The sequence below is a fragment of the Prionailurus bengalensis genome, chromosome B4 (assembly GCF_016509475.1).
Source record: "Prionailurus bengalensis isolate Pbe53 chromosome B4, Fcat_Pben_1.1_paternal_pri, whole genome shotgun sequence".
Classification (NCBI taxonomy): Eukaryota; Metazoa; Chordata; class Mammalia; order Carnivora; family Felidae; genus Prionailurus; species Prionailurus bengalensis.
Window position 1 is genome coordinate 23251289 of NC_057358.1, and position 13309 is coordinate 23264597.

The 13309-nt window shown below is 41.6% G+C and overlaps 1 pseudogene; it reads right to left on the reverse strand.

Moving 5' to 3' along the window:
* Positions 1 to 10421: 10421 nt before the first annotated feature.
* Positions 10422 to 10595, reverse strand: LOC122474088 (annotated as a pseudogene).
* Positions 10596 to 13309: the final 2714 nt, after the last annotated feature.

The window sequence follows — 13309 nt, forward strand, 5'->3', positions numbered from 1 at the left end:
TAATGAAATATTTAAGACATACGAAAGAGCACAAATCATAATTTACAAATACTTGTGTACCCACCACTCAGCTTGAGAATTCTTTACTGATACAATTGGGACCCCTCTTGCATACTTCTCAACCCTGTCCCCATTCCTGTCTCAGTGGCGACCTCCTCCCATCCGAGTGTATCATTCCTCGGCATTCCTTTATACTCTAAGGCACATATAGATTAACCACTTAATATTGTTTTCTCAGTATAGTTTTATACCATGTACAGGTATCTGTGCGCTATAAGGAAAAGTTGACATAGCAAATATCATGGCAGCTTTCAACCCCTCCATGAGGTAGGAGCCTCATCTGTTTTGTTCCCTGCCTCAGCCTCATTGCCTAGACCAGGGCTTGGCTCATATCTCTTGGCAAAATAAATGTCAATGAACACTTGCTGCATGAAGCCACATTTCAGTGTAAATAGAAGGAAATGCTAGCTAGTGTTGACAGAAGAAGAGACAACGAATTCAGATGAATTGGGCCTGTTTCACCATTTTGCCTAGGGCAGACTTGTTTAAGTTCTGTGGGGCTGGAAGTGATAAAAAGCTGTTACCAATACCTGGTTGTCCCAGGTGAGTGGGCGTCTAATGTAGGCAACCCTTTTATCTGCCGGGGCCTCTCTGCTTCCTGAAGGCGGGGTGCCCCGGGAGCCTGGGAAACAAACCTGTCTGTACAAGGAGAAGCCGAGGCACCCGAATGCTGTTGAGTGCAATCCAAAGCGATACCAAGAAGAGAACCTAGGATGATTCAGAGTCGAAAACTGCATTGTGCAAATAGACTGGGTGCCCGGCTCCCGGGTGATTTGGCTGCCCTGGAAAAGGGTCTGGGTAAGGAATGCTGGTCCCCATTCCCCACACGTGCTCCAACAAGGAGCCCAAGTACACCTCAGCCAGAAATTGGTCAAGTCTACTCTAATTTCTCAAATAGATCATCAGAAACAAGTAAGGTCTAGTGAGGAAAACTAACACCTCAAAGCACTCAATGAAGAAACGTTACGCCCTCCCGGTGCATTCGCCACACGTGCAGACTCACCACACCAAAAAAGGGGCGTTTTCCCGAAAGCAATTTTTCCAGTTTTTGTGGTCTTAAGTCATAAAGCTTGAACAGTGGTTGGGTCTGAACTGACTGGCAGGGAGTGCATTCCCTTGGCAGAGTAAACAGCATCCCAGCGGTGCCTAGGACATAAGGGAATGAGGGTGTCAAACCCTCCTGAGACAAGAGAGTCTCTCGGGACCCCGTGGGCTGGCTGCACGGATGCAAAACTCTTTGAGCTCAGGAATGTCCGTGTTACCTGGGGAGCCACCTCCAGCCACCTGTTCTGTCTCCATGCTCCGTGGCCACCAAATGGCATGGGAGGCCCGCAGGTGCCAGAAATGTGCCGGAGCCCCTGAGCTCTGAAATCCACCCTTGTTTGTAGCTGTGTGGCTGCCTGCTGCCACACGTGTCCAGGTGAAGGAAATAAGACTTAACCCAGGGCCAGCACCGAGGGCGACTTCCGGACTCCTCACTGTGCACCCTACCTGCAACCCTCACCTTCCTTTGCTTCCTCCATACTTGGGCTCTCCAATGAGAAGGAGCAGGGCAGCAGACAGCAAGGTAGAACCCTCCTGGCAGGAATTGGTTCTCTGTTCCTCTTTCCCTTCCTCTCTGTCAGGCTGAGATTAGTTTCTATTTTCTAGTTTCACAGAGGGAAGAGACGAAAAAGGTTTAATGTCATACGAGCTTTGGGAGAACTTCCTTGGGATAGTACGACCAGAATGGCTGCTCTTGTCCCAAATCCTGGCTATAGCTAAGAAGAGAATCACACACAAAGGTAAAAATCTAAAGTTTCTCCTCAGATTCTCCAACAACCCCTTTCTTCTCCTCTTTCCTACCTGTGGGCTTCCCTTCTCTCCACACCCAGGTACCAGTGACTTCTGACTGCCAGCACCGCTGTCTACACACTCTTCTCTCCCTTCCTTCCTGTCTCTGCATATGAGAAAGTTGGTATAAGGCATAGGTAAGTGAATTCACACCACTGGATTATAAACTAGCTCTTCACGGTGATGTTTCCAGTATCTGCAGAGTAACATCTGGCATACGGTAGCCGCTCAACAAATATCTGCTGAGTGCAAGACAGAAAAAGTGTGAATTTCTAAGAGATTTGTCTACTCTTCAGGGTATTCACATAGAGGAATAACATAACTACCACCAGTTACTTGCAGCTTAGAAGTCACTTTTACACATTCGAAGGACAGGATCTGTGCATTTTCCAACAGCTCCGTGGTCTAGTTGACGTGTTATTGTACAGAAGAAACCTCACAAACGACACCATTTGGGAAACTTTTTCCCGGCTTACACATGAACCTAATCCTGCATACCCAATCATTCTCTCTTGCAAATAGGCCCCTTTGCTCTTTCTTCACATTCCCACTGAAGTTCTTCATGAAGGACAAGAAAATGTAGGCCTTTCTTTTTCTTTTCTTTCTTTTCTTTCTTTTCTTTTCTTTTCCTTTCATTTATTTTCCTTTCTTTTCCTTTCATTTCTTTTCCTTTATTTTCTTTTCTTTCTTCCTTCCTTTCTTTTCTTTCTTTCTTTCTTTCTTTCTTTCTTTCTTTCTTTCTTTCTTTCTCAATAGACTGTTCTGGAATGTTTGGGGAAAATCTTGGCTTTACACAGCCACTCCCTGTCTGGGAAGTCTCAGGCCAGCCTCTTGCAATTTCTTTCCTCCTATTTTTCCGCTTCGTGTGTCCCTCCTGAGCATGATGTCCTGTTTCCTGAGGCAGGAACCTGTCTGCGGGCAAGGTTGGAGAGTTGATGGCACTCTGGAGCCAGCTTTGTGGCAGCTGGTGACACAGTGGGCCTGACCTCATCTATTACTAATTGTTGAAACTTGTGTATGAAGGAACATGTTAGTAACAGCACTCACCTCCATCAGGCCACTCTCAGGCCTGGGCAGAGAAGACAGGCAGTGACTCACATCATGGCGAGAGAGAGCCCAGTCACCTCTGGGCTACGTGAAAATGACATGAAAGGAGGAATCAGGAGAGGAAGGCCCCTCCTCACCCCTCACAGCTCCCCACCATCTGCACACTCCTCCCCACCCTGGTCTTCCCTATAGCCTACCTCCTTGAAGCCAGCTCCCCTCTTCCCACCTCATCATGTAGTTCCAGCCACATGGGAGGCGTGTGCTTCTCTATATGTAATCTGCTTCTCACCTCTCTGCGCTTTTGTGCGTCATTCCCTCTGCCTCTAATGCTCTTCCTTCGAGTCTGTGTTGGTTTCGTCTCACTCTCGCTTCAAAGCCCAATTCAAATGTTTTCTGACCTTTGCAACTCCCCTCTGAGCCCCTTTGTGACTAGAGAGCCCTTTGTGCAAAGCCACAGTCTGAAAGGCACTTATTATTCTGTGTCACAGTCACTCTTGTGTACCTCACTTTCTAGTAGATTTGGGCTGCTTGAGGGCGGGGGCTATACCTGGTTCATCTCTGGATCCACTTTGCCTACCAAGGGGCTGGCATGAGCAAACATTCACTAAATGTTCATGGTCTGATTGTGGAATGAAACAGACATACTGTGCAAAGGACACATGATGCTGGTCCAATAGGCAGATGTGTGCAGATGATTTGAGTCCAAAGTCTGTAATTCTGAAGAGTTCACTATCCTTAGGCCCCTGGAAATCGTTCCAATAGCAGAGTAGCAGATTTCCTCGGCTACCATGCCTCTACCGTGTCAAGAATGTATAAACTATCTACTCAGTGCTCAGCTTTACAGTCAATGAAATGGAGGGTTCGAAAGAGCTAGAAGATACCATCTCTACCCCTATGGACCAGGAAGCCTAGTCTGAAAGGCAGTGTGACCGAAATGAGAACATATAAACCAAGATCAACCCGTCTGCAGTTGCTTGGGAGAATCGTTTAATGTTTTTCAATAAACTCCTGCTTCTAATTTCCCTGGATCTTTCTATACAAAGTTATTTGTGTTAGGAACAGCTTGGTTGAAAATCAGGGCTAGGAGTTAAGGGCACCTGCTCTTGAATTTCAGATGGAGGTGTTGATTCACCAGGCAAGGTGGCATCACAGAAACTCTGGTTCGGGCAGTGTGGGAAGGATGAGATGGAGGCAGAGAATGGGTAGAGATTCTTGGAATAGTTCAGGCAGGAGGTCAGAGAGGCGAGGCTAGGCTGCCACCATGAGAACAGAAATAGAAGGTGTGGCCAACGTCGCTGTTCCCAACCTCTCCTGAGACTACATACAGCTCTTGAAAGAGAAGTCTGAAATTGTGCCAGGAAAAAGAGAGGGTGTCCAAAGGGATGGAATCCCAAATCAAGAAGGGATTTTCTATCACTGAGGCTGTCACTGTGTTTGAAAGTATTATGTGCTCAGCTTGTGTTTAGACTCCCTTAAGCAAGATTCAGTTTGTTGAATGCAAAACCCTGTCTGTGTATTGCCTGTGTTTCATGGTGTTGGTGATTATCTCAAGGCATCCAAAGAAGCCTAGAGCCTGCTTATCTCCCAGAGTTATTTAATCTGGTCTTACCAGGCCCTCACCTAACAAAAATGATGGGTTGTATTTCTAAATAAGAATTTGTATCTACAAATGTTGTGATTGCTTTGTTGGAAAGCAGTCATAATGTTTGTTGTAGAAAACAGACTATCCATATAAAGATATGTATAAAATACAACATACCAAGATTACCTATAAATTCACAACCCAAAAGTAATTTACTAGGAACATTTTATTGTCCCTTTCAGTGTTGTCTTACTGTTTATACGTGTGTGTTTTATTTTTTCTTTTTTGTATAAGCATTTTTTGTCTTCAAATAAGCATCTTTGAATGCTGACTCTCTTTGCCTAGGGTTTGGAGGTGACGAGGGGATAACAAACTCCACAGGAAAACTGCACTCCACTCTCTGAGTAGCCCCCCAGATCTCAAATACCCCAACTGCTCATCTCTGTCTTCTTAGTCCTGGAGGAAATTTGACCCCAGGCCTGCCTCCTGTTTCCTGCCCTTCCTGCCCCTCAGTCCCAGCTACCAGTCCCCAATCTAGGGGCTTCTTAAGGAAGCGAGCAGGCTTGATGGGCACGTGTTACTGAACTCAATGTTCTTAGAATTGATTCCCTGTAGAGACCTGAAGTCTCTCCAGACAACCTTTGACCCTCCTGTGAGGAGATGAATTCTCTGTGACTCCTGGAGATTCTCCAGCAGTCTCCTTCTCTGGAGTCATAAGGGTGTCTGTAAATGGAAGCTCATGGACTCAAGAGTTGTAAGGCCCATGCATAGGTCATCGTGTCCAATCTCCCATCCAGTATAGGAACCCCCTCCCTAGCATTCCTGCTGGGTAGCCCCCAACCTCAGCCAAACATTACTAGGAATAAAGAAATGAGAGCTGTTCATGTTGCTGTAAGACACTTCAAAGGCCGGACAATTCTGGTTTTATTTTCAGCGAAAATCTGATTTGAAATGAGGTGAAATGATGGAAAATTTATTTACTTTGTTGATATTTTTGCCCTCAGAGATCATTCTAGTTTAAGCTGCTCTGAAAGACACTAGTCTTTTAGGAACGGGGAAGATCCACGGTCCTCCTGAAAGTATACACAAAATCATGTGAGTATGTGCAGATGTGCTCCCTCATTTGCGAGGGAGGGTTGGGGCCTGAGCTGTTAAGAGATTCTGTAAGCCTAGGAATCCCACGTGGTTCCTGAAGTGCTGCATTGATTGAGTTGAGGGCATCACACACAAAAGGAATACATACCGGATCTCCTTCAGATCTTGCTCGGAAAGAGGCACACTGCCATCCTGCCTGTCAGCTTGTCCCGGGGGGTGCCAGGGCTTTGTCTTTAGCCCAGAATAAGTCCCCTTCTCCCAAGCAGCGCCCAGCAAATGTGCCATCTGTCTCCAGGCCAGCCACGTGGAAACATGACGCCATCCGGAGCCTTTGTTTCAGATACTGCTCTCATTTCTCAGTGTCAGCCTGTCTGTGCCTTGACTTCTCCACGTCAGCACCGCCCAACTGTGGAAAAGGCATGAGGGATAATGGCTGTGTTTATGGAGCCAGAGCGTGTCACGAGGCTTTTCAGACAAAGGGGTGCAGAGGCTCACACATTCCTAACTCATCATCTGCACACCCATTCAGGAAAAGGAAATGACTGGGGCCACCTCACTCCTAGCGTGTCTCCACTCGTCCTTGCGGCAACTGCCTCAAACACACACCCACACCCACACAAAGGGACACTTTTCTCTCTTGTTTTTACTAGTAAGCTCTCATCTGGCGGTTACGTCGTCTCTGTGTTCATTTGCTTTAAAATATTATCTGTCTAATCTGTGTAGTGAGGAGGCACCTGAAGTGTCCTAGTCAGGCACGGATTAACCCAACTAAATGGGTTAGTTAGCTTGAAAAACCCTAATGAGGGATCAACGCTCCTGAGGGAGTTACTTAGCACTTCAAATCCTACCACTGAAATCTATGTTAATTAGCAGAGGGGATGTTAGGTGCAAAATGATCACCGGAGGAATGGGAGGTACTCAAGTCATGCCAATTGGTAACACCAGGTCTCAAATAAAATAAAAGATGAACTAAAGCCTTCACATATAAACATACTCAAGTTTTTCTTGTCCTCGGTAGGATCTTTCAAGAGTTTATCATAGCTGTGGAATTAAATTGAAAATATTTAACTTAGCGATTCCGCATTGCTCAGCTGTAGACTCCTTATACACAACAGCCACGCTCCCTGCCGCACATGCTGGTTTTGGGTCAGATACACAGTCCCACCTCCGGGCTCACACAGGTCAGACTATTACCCCTTTTAAGACCTGCTCATATGCTGTTTTCTTGGCCAGAAACACTCTCCTGGATAGAGCTTTCCTATTTGCTGTATACCTTGCTTAAGGCACTGACCAGTTCTAAGCCTTCATTGTCTCATCTATGAAACGAGAAAAAAAAAATCATTTTCTACTATATTACTAAAGACTAATGAGCTTATGTTTGTAAAGGGTTCAGCTCAGTGCCTGGCACATGGTAAATTGGATCACTGTTTTCATTATTAGTCACTTAGGTAACTCCAACTTGGTCACCAAAACTTCTTTCAAGTGTCTTCTTTTCTAGAGGGTTTCTCTGGTCACCCTCCCACACCCAAACCCAGATAACATGTTCCTGCTCTAAGCTCTCACAAAGTCTAGCCAACCTCTATGTAAGTGTATACCACACTCTATAGTGAATTTTCTTTTTGTGTGTTTATCTCTTCCTAAAAACCATAAGCTTCTTGAAGGCAGGAGCTATATCTTAAAAAAAAAAAAGTTCCCCAGTGCCCAGTATATAATAGATACTCAATAAATATTGAATAAATTAATGAACAAATGCATGAACTAGTTGGGAATGTATGGCTCCCTAAAGAAACACTTGGGAGAAGGCTTTGAGAATAACCATCCAATGGTAGAATGGTAACCTGGAAAAGGAGTCAAGGAAGTTGATTTGGAAATTACAGATAGAATTCAGTGTAATATATGGAAGCACTTCTATGACTGTCCAAAAATTGGTATTTCCTTCCCCAAATTTATTTCGACAGAAACCAGAAAGATTGATTGGATTTACCCATGGCATAAGAGATTGGTCTATAAAAGGCTGTTTAACATTTTGTGACATTCTGTGACAGTTCCATATGAGAAAAAAAGTTTTATGAAACATTCTGAAATAAATATTCATGCTTTATTGTATATTGATTATCTATCTTAAGAAACTTAACTCTTCTCCTAAGTATACTTTTTAGTTTTCAAATGATCTGTTTACCTTTTTGATCAAAAAGATTTGTTTACCTTTTTATTACATATATATATATATATATATATATATATATATATATATATACCTATCCTATATGTAGCTAATATCAAAGATAGTTTTACCGATAATATATTTCATGAGACTTTTGCTTGGCTGCTGGAGGCAGGGCTCTAAATTATTTGCATCAAATTGTTGAATTTTAGGTCCACTTACTGAAAGCACAGGGATGGCTGAGGAGGCCATTTTGACTTTAAAACCAGAATGATTTTATGTTATTATTTTTATTAAAATTTTTTTTAATGTTTTAGTTCTTTAATTTGATGGAGGAAAAGAGGGAAAGCATGAGTGGTGGAGAGAAAGAATCCCAAGCAGCCTCCGTCCTTTCAGCATGGAGGCTGACGTGGGCCTGATCCCATGAACTGAGAGACTATGACCTCCTCTGCGACCAAGAGCTGGATGCTCAAACAACTGAGCCACCCAGGTGCCCCAAAACCAGAATGATTTTAAACCAACAATGGTTTTAAAATTAAAAAATCAGGTAAATCTTGAGTTGACCCAAACCTCTAACTTCATAGTGTGTCAGTGGATGCTGAAAAATTTTGAAAACCTCCAGAGAAGAGTCAAATCCAGAATAAATCCAAGTCCCCAGCTACTTTTTCCAATTTATGGCAGACAATTAAGCATTGGATGAGGAATATTTCAAGTTAGAACTTGTGTACAAACTTCATGTAACCAGGAAGTTCCCATGTTACCTCTGGGGCAAGTCTCTTTAATCACTGAGGAACACAGGAGGGGGCTTTCCATTAAGCAGATATTGTGTGACTGGGTAGAATAAAAATAGATCTAATCCACTCGTCAAGAATGATCTTGTCATTTTTATTAGTCATTAGCACTGGATTAAACATTTAGCAATTTTTTCTGAAGCTTCTTTGGAAAAACAGAAAGACGGGGAAGGAAACTTAGGAAAGAACCAGATCCCTCCATGTCTTTGTATCCTAAATGCATTTTTTTTCTTTATTATTTTTTGGATTTTTCTCTGCATCAATTGGGTAAGCAGCTAGGATAGGTTGAAATCTATGCCTTAAGACTAAGTTGTCTCTTTTCAACACCACGTAGAATAAAGACCAAAATAAGCAGCGAAAATCTGATACTTCCAGTAAAATTGGTTTGATTAGATTTGGGAATTATCCAGTTTGGCTCCCTCTCTTAGTCAAATAAACATAACATTAGTTACATCTTGACTCCACCTGTGGCCATGTAGACAGGGTTTATTAACATTCATCTCTAAGAATTTTCCTTGGCTTTAACAAAATATAAGTATGCTATTGTTCTTCATGATGAATGGGACAAGCGGTCACACCTTGTGAATAACATTAGGAAAACGAAAATTCCTGGCAAAGCCTGTGAACAGATAAGAAGCCTCAAAGCCACCAACCAAAACAAGCCATTATGGTATTTCTGAAGGTATTTCATTATTTGAAAATATGCACCATATGGTGCTTAGGACAGGCTACAATAAACTGCTAAATTTCTTTTTTTTTTTTAAAGTTTATTTATTTATTTATTTATTTATTTAGAGAGTGTGCACGAGCGGGGGAGGGGCAGAGAGAGAGAGGGAAAGAGAGGATCCCAAGCAGGCTCTGTGCTGTCAGCATGGAGCCCGGCCTGGAGCTTGAACTCACAAACTGTGAGATCATAACCTGAGCCAAAATCAAGTCTGAGGCTTAACCAACTGAGCCACCCAGGTGCCTCTCTGCTAAATTTCTTAAAAGATTTCATGTTGTATAAAGTTGATAAGGTAACATTCTCAATCTTATTATACAGAGATTCCTTTTTTTTTTTTCTTTGCTAGTATGACATGTCAAGAATAAGGTAAAATGACATCAAGCATCTCAACAGCTGGACGGTGCAATTTGTCTTGTAAGGGTGCCTCACTCACACCTATGCGTCATTATGATTTTTAACGGAATAATTTTAAGGAATGCTACAAGAATATTAAGCTCACAATATTTTTTTAAAGTTTATTTATTTTTGAGAGAAAGAGAGTGAGGGAGGGGCAGAGAGACAGGGGGAACAGAGGATCCAAAGCAGGCTCTGTGCTGTCAGCACAGAGGCAGACATGGAACTTGAACCCACAAACTGAGACATCATGACCTGAGCCCAAGGCCAATGCTTAAGTGACTGAGCAACCCAGGCACCCCAAACTTACAATATTTTTAACCAGGAGAATAGCATGGACTTAAAAAATAAAACAAAACAACACAATAGTATTGTATGTTTATGTGTTTGTATTTATATTTTTGTATATGTATTTGTATGTTTGGCATTGGATAGACTTAGAATTTTATTTCTTATTTAGAAGATTCCTTATTTATAAAGAAGGGGGAGGAAGAGAATCCCAATAGCCAAAGTCTGGCTGAAAATTTATCTCAAAATCCCATAATTCTATATAAGAAACAATGTTATGCCTTTGAATTTGTAACAACTTTCCTGGAGGTAATGCTCAAGAAGCTAGAATTTTCTTAGATTAAGCAACCCTGAGAAGTCTAAAATATTCGCAGTTTGTGAGAAAGTCATGTATCTGAATTGCTTACCACTTCTCCTAAATGCTGAAATCAAAATAGCCTTGAGCTTTAAGAAGATATTCTACATAATATAACATTTTGGCAGCAATACATCAGTGTATCTTTAAGCAGAGACTTCTCCAAAATGAACCAGCTGCATGTGGCCACCATACTCTATCCGAGGCAATAATCACGCCTCGGATAAACTTCATTGGCTACGATACTGCCACTGCGCAAAGCTGGCATATTCTATATTCTATATTCTATAGGGCATGAAGTTAATGTTTTTCCCATTCAGGACACTAGAATAGTGATCATACGTGCCATGGAGGTCCTCCCAGTTTATTTACTGTTTCTCAAAAGTGTGTTAACTTGAATACTAAACAAGGAACTTCGCCCACCTGTCAAGAAACACTTCACTCTGTGGTGGCTTTTTCTGTTCTACTACCAATATCCGCTATGGCAGTAGTAGTACTCTCTTTACTTTCAATTTTTTTCTTAAATATGTTTATCTATATTGATGTAGTGTCATAAAATATAAAGGGAAACCTCAGCAATTTCTTTCGGTGGAACAATTTCCCCTCTGAAACCGGAAACACTCGTCAAGCTAAGGAACGTATAAGTCCAAATGTCTCTCTGTAATTGGAGAAAACCATGATGGTCTCCAAAGTTACCCGTGTGGTTATATGTTTTAAATAGGGTTGGGAAAGAAGAAGTTAGAATAGGGAATCTTTGAGAATGGCATGCGGACCTCCATTGATTCTGGTAATTGGGCGTGTCCAAACAAGCTACTGTTCCAAATAAGACACAATACATATGAAGCTACCTATAGAAGGGCAATATTCAGTGCATGCTACGATATTTTTAGCCCCAAGTATCTAAAGTCTCTTTTAGTCCTGCTGGGTAAAAAAGCAAAAGGAATACGGAGAAAAATGATTACAGGTTTGAGGCTACTAAATGGTGGTTGGGGCGAGGTTTAAAAGTGTGTGTGTGTGTGTGTGTGTGTGTGTGTGTGTATGTAACTCTTTCTTACAGTGGTATTCACAGTGATTACTTTAAGAGCAAAGCAATTTTGGGGGCACCTGGGTGGCTCAGCGGTTAAGCCTCCAACTTTGGCTTGGGTCATGATCTCACAGTTCATGGGTTTGAGCCCCACATCGGGCTCTGTGCTGACAGCTAAGAGACTGGAGCCTGCTTCGGAGTCTGTGTCTCCCTTTTTCTCTGCCCCTCTCCTGCTAGTGTGCTTTCTTTCTCTCTAAAAATAGAAAAATGTTAAGGTTTTTTTTTTAATTAAAAAAAAGAGCAAAGTAATTTTTTTCATTTTAATGAAAGAATTGGGGATATTTACTTTTTAAAATGTCAATTTCTGAAAATGGTAAAGAGCATGTAGCAAGGACCAGATGGGTGTTTTCAATAGGAAAGATCTGTCCAGTGGCAGAGGTATTACACTCTCCCTCGGGGGTATAGGGATGTGAAGGGAAAAGTGAGAACCAATGAGTAGACATCATCATAATGGAGAATATTTTAGCTCAAAATGTGGGAAAACTTTCTACCAAGTCATGCTGCCTGACTGAACTCGATTGAACTGAATGGTTATTTTTTAAGGACACTGTGAAGAGAATTTATGCATCAAGTGGGGATGACATCTAAGGTTTCTTCCAACTATGACGTTGGAGTTTTCTATTATTCTAAATCTAAATGATATTTGCTCTCTGCTGAATTTCCCTCTGAACTAATTTGTTTCAGAACCTAGACCAGAGATCAATTACATGGCTACTACAAAAGTGGCTTCCTAGAAGACTGACTTTTTCTTCTGCATATCCTAAAGCCTTGAGTACACTCAGATGACTAGTATACTTCAAACTGGATGCGATGTAGCCAAAAGGTTCTCTGAATGACTCAAGGGAGACAAAATATATTTTCAGTCTGGGAATGTCAATAACATTACATTTGAATGTGTATTCAAAAGGGAAAACTAACGATGAGAAAGAGGTATGTGTAAACTCAAGTCTTATATTGTTTCATTCACCAGTAGAACTCAGGCAAGTGACAGATGACCATGAGATGATAAGAAGAACAGAATTTTACTCTGACAATCACTAATATTCTTGGGGTGTCTATTATTTCATAGTTTTATATCATTCTTTCTTCATAAGAATTTTATGAAATGGGTGCCATGATTAGCCTCATTTCTTAAGCACAGAGGTATTAATTACTACCCAAGTATGAACAATCAGTAAGTGGCATAGCTGGAACGCAAACCCAGATCTGTCTACTTCTCTTCCCACAGCCTTAACCACTCTGCTCAGAGGAGACTGGAGCCTTCCAAATATTTTGGATGGCTGTTGCCCAGGTGGCCCTGAATCAGGCTGTCTGCTGAGAATCTTTGACTAAGAACTTGAAAAGACAGTCCCAATCCTGGATCACACAAACTCCTAATTATTTAGAATTTTGGAAGCAATGGCTGTCACGTATGTATAAACAATAATACCTAAGGAGGGGATGAAGAAGTGAGGAATTTGTGATTATTTGAATTGCATAAGAGACATTTGAGGGAGTAGACTAATATTTCACAATAGACAAAGGTATACTTTTCATTCGAGTTTGGTACTAACGATGTTCTCTATTTTTTCTGGAAACAAAATAAGAGACAATTTTGAGAGGAATGGTCTAGGTTCAATATGAAGAATAAATTCCTGGAAGAGAGAATGACAAAGCTTAGGAACAGATTACCAAGTAAAGTTATGACTTAAAAAAAAATTACTCACCTCTGTGGATTAAGTTGTATATTTACTACAGGCATGACTACATGATACTCAAAAACATTCAGTAGGGAAAAAAAGTTAGTTAAATTGTTTACTAGCATGTAGTTTTAAAATGGAAAAGAATTTTTTTTTTTTTGCTTTTGAACTATTCGAAGAGAAAATTAGGATCTACCTCACTTTTTCCAAATGT